The sequence below is a fragment of the Musca domestica genome, unplaced genomic scaffold (assembly GCF_030504385.1).
Source record: "Musca domestica strain aabys unplaced genomic scaffold, Musca_domestica.polishedcontigs.V.1.1 5, whole genome shotgun sequence".
NCBI lineage: Eukaryota > Metazoa > Arthropoda > Insecta > Diptera > Muscidae > Musca > Musca domestica.
This window is the reverse complement of record NW_026712346.1, coordinates 16,152,447-16,156,575: the sequence shown is the minus strand read 5'-3', so window position 1 is coordinate 16,156,575 and position 4,129 is coordinate 16,152,447. Positions and strand designations below refer to the sequence as shown.

The 4,129-nt window shown below is 38.5% G+C and overlaps 1 long non-coding RNA gene across 1 annotated transcript in view; it reads left to right on the top strand.

Moving 5' to 3' along the window:
- The window catches only part of LOC131805019 (uncharacterized), a 4,988-nt gene extending 2,504 nt beyond the window's left edge, over window positions 1-2,484 (top strand). The window contains exon 2 of the long non-coding RNA XR_009343471.1: window positions 2,248-2,484. This is a non-coding gene — a long non-coding RNA (uncharacterized LOC131805019). The remainder of the gene's footprint in view (window positions 1-2,247) is intronic.
- The last annotated feature ends 1,645 nt before the right edge of the window (window positions 2,485-4,129 follow it).

Genomic DNA, 4,129 nt, shown 5'->3' with positions numbered 1-4,129 from the left:
AAAAATGTCTGAATTGACTAACATAATATCTATTTCGAATAGCTATATTGAAGATAAAGTCATATCAGACATAAAAAGAATTTTAAATTTTTTATGAATTTTTTCGCCTTTAATACTGTTGATATAAAAAATCAGAAAAAACTCATAATAAATTGAAAATTACATGAAATTGCCAGGAAATGATGCATAATGATCGCTATTTTATGTAGCCAACATTATGCCGAACAAATTTTTACAATTGTTCAATGTACGATTTTTAAGAATTTTTTATGCCATTTTTGGAAAATATTAAAAAGATCGAAAAATATTCATGAAAAATCGAAAAAAAATGCACATAGAATAGAAGTATAGAAAACGGCTTAAATGATAGCTATTGATTAATGCTATCAAATAAAATGAATTAACTTGGGTAATTTCAATGTGTAATTTTTAAGAAATATTTTTCGTATTTTTCAATAATATTTATAAAATGGAAAAAAAATTCACCAAAATCGAAAAATGCTCGTAAATCGATTGAGGAAGGTCTAGCATAAAATGATTTTTTTTATGAAACTAGAGTTGTCTCGTTTAAATTGAAAATGAAAATTTCATATACCGAAAAGATTTTTTTCATTTGAAAATGATGGTGTTCTATTTAATGTATAACTGAATAGTATGTGTTTTATAAACCTCAACTCATATGGGACTACCCCTAAATTTTGAGCATATAATAAGAGAGGAGGAAGAAGAAAAGAAACAAAGGATGCTTAGTAGCGGCGAGCGAAAAAGGAAAGAGTTCAGCACTAAGTCACTTTGTCTTTATAGCAAATGTGAGATGCAGTGTATGAAGTGTTCAATTTCTAGTATGAGAAATAACGATTTAAGTCCTTCTTAAATGAGGCCATTACCCATAGAGGGTGCCAGGCCCGTATAACGTTAATGATTACTAGAGAACATTTCCAAAGAGTCGTGTGCTTGATAGTGCAGCACTAAGTGGGTGGTAAACTCCATCTAAAACTAAATATAACCATGAGACCGATAGTAAACAAGTACCGTGAGGGAAGTTGAAAAGAACTCTGAATAGAGAGTTAAAAGTACGTGAAAACTTAGAGGTTCAGCCCGATGAACCTGAATATCCATTATGGAAAATTCATCGTTACGATTGCTATATGAATAATATAGTGAGAATGGCGTGCATTTTTTCCATATAGGACATTGTAATCTATAACATACACAATTTATCATAAGATCGATGGCGAAAGTTTATTCAAATTAGTATGCTTGCGTAATAACATAGAATAAGTGCTGTCGATTGGATAAAGTGTTGATAGATCTATTATATACAGCGCTTGAATACTTGTATTCTATAATGGCACATTAATCTTGATTTTTGTGTTTATTATATGCGCTTATATGATTTACAATGCGAAAGATTCAGGATACCTTCGGGACCCGTCTTGAAACACGGACCAAGGAGTCTAACATATTTGCAAGTTATTGGGAATTAAACCTAATAGCGAAATTAACATAACTTTTATGGGATTAGTTTTTAGTCTATTTATAGTCTAAATTCAATCCCGGGCGTTCTATCAGTTATGCATAATAATATTTATATTATTTATGCCTCTAACCACAGCGTACCTTGAGCATATATGCTGTGACCCGAAAGATGGTGAACTATACTTGATCAGGTTGAAGTCAGGGGAAACCCTGATGGAAGACCGAAACCGTTCTGACGTGCAAATCGATTGTCAGGATTGAGTATAGGGGCGCGAAAGACCAATCGAACTGGTCCCTCCGAAGTTCCCTCAGGATAGCTGGTGCATTTAAAAATTATGTAAAATAATCTTATCTGGTAAAGCGAATGATTAGAGGCCTTAGGGTCGAAACGACCTTAACCTATTCTCAAACTTTAAATGGGTAAGAACCACACCTTCTTGGTATGAAGGTGTGGTTGTGATATAATGTGCCCAGTGGGCCACTTTTGGTAAGCAAAACTGGCGCTGTGGGATGAACCAAACGTAATGTTACGGTGCCCAAATTGACAACTCATGCAGATACCATGAAAGGCGTTGGTTGCTTTAAAACAGCAGGACGGTGGACATGGAGTCGTAATCCGCTAAGGAGTGTGTAACAACTCACCTGCCGAAGCAACTAGCCCTTAAAATGGATGCGCTTAAGTTGTATACCTATACATTACCGCTAAAGTAAATGGTTTATATTCAATTTCGGTTGGATTTTAAACTTTGAAACTTTGAGTAGGAGGAGGGTACAATGGTGTGCTTGGAAGTGTTTGGCGTAAGCCTGCATGGAGCCGCCATTGGCACAGATCTTGGTGGTAGTAGCAAATAATCGAATGAGACCTTGGAGGACTGAAGTGGAGAAGGGTTTCGTGTGAACAGGGTTGATCACGAGTTAGTCGGTCCTAAGTTCAAGGCGAAAGCTGAAAATTTTCAAGTTATAATTGACAATTGCAAAATTGTGTGATTAAACACTTGAATAATTTTGAACGAAAGGGAATACGGTTCAATTCCGTAACCTGTTGGGTATCCGTTTGTTATTAAATATGGGCCTTGTGCTCATCCTGGCAACAACAAAATAAAGAAGCCGCGAGAGGTATTGGAAAAGTTTTCTTTTCTGTTTTATAGTCGTACTACCATTGAAATCTTCGAAGAGAGATATGGTAGATGGACTAGAAGAGCATGACATTTACTGTTGTGTCGATATTTTCTCCTCAGACCTTGAAAATTTATGGTGGGGTCACGCACAAACTTCTCAACAGGCCGCACAATATCCGCAGCTGGTCCCAAGGTGAAGAGTCTCTAGTCGATAGAATAATGTAGGTAAGGGAAGTCGGCAAATTAGATCCGTAATTTCGGGATAAGGATTGGCTCTGAAGATTGAGATAGTCGGGCTTGATTGGGAAGCAATAACATGGTTTACGTACTCGTTCTGGGTAAATAGAGATCTCCGGATCTTGTTCCTCGGATATTTGCTATGTAACCAATTGTGGAACTTCTTGCTAAAATTTATTGGTTGCATCGCAAGGTGTGTACTCTTTAAATTATAACGACTATCAATTAACAATCAATTCAGAACTGGCACGGACTTGGGGAATCCGAATGTCTAATTAAAACAAAGCATTGTGATGGCCCTAGCGGGTGTTGACACAATGTGATTTTCGCCCAGTGCTCTGAATGTCAAAGTGAAGAATTCAAGTAAGCGCGGGTAAACGGCGGGAGTAACTATGACTCTCTTAAGGTAGCCAAATGCTCGTCATCTAATTAGTGACGCGCATGAATGGATTAACGATACACACATATCGTTAGAGCTCTGCAAGTTAAAGTGATTTGTGCTATTTTTCGTAGAAAAATCGGTGTGAAAAGTGAATAAAAGTGTTCATTAGTGGTTTTACTTCCTTTTATAATTGCCTTGCAAATTGTTGTTGCAAAACGGGGGCTCCGCTAGCCACGTGCTTTTGGTGTTCATCTGACTTCAGCAGTTTGTTTTGTTTTTCAGCGCCATCTGTTGGTGGATCGCTGTTGGTATTTTAGTTGGCGCCATCTATCGGTGGATAGTGGCAATTAGTATAGTTTCCTATACTTATTTTATTGTAGTTACAAACCACATATTTATTTGTGGTTTGTGAAGCATATTTTCAGGCGTTTGCTTTTATCTGGTGGTTTTACCTGCTAGATAGAAGTAAGCGCTATGCCGCCTAAACCGTCGACTCGTAGGAGTCGCAAAAAGGCGGAAGGTGGTACAACTCCCACCCGTCTGGTGACGAGAGTGAGTCCTCTTGTGCAAAGAGGAAATGTGTTGCTGGCACCGCTGGCTCTGCTTCTGGCATGAGTGCCAGAGGTAAATCCAGTGGTGAAGAGAGCGTAGTTGCCGTTAAGGCCCAAAGGGGGTGCTGATGGTGCAGTAATGCTACTGGTGTTGTCGCCACTGGTGTTGTTGCTGTACGAGGCTGTTAAGCAGAGCCGACGCTCTCGCCGTAGTGGTTTTGAGCCGGTTTCGGCTGCATCTGCCATTGGGCAGATGTTATCCTCATTGTTATCGCTGCCTTAGTTTCGACACAAGGTCCAGCACTGCCGTTTTGCACGTGCAGTTTGCCGTAGGTGTGATGAGGAGGGGCATACGGCAAAGA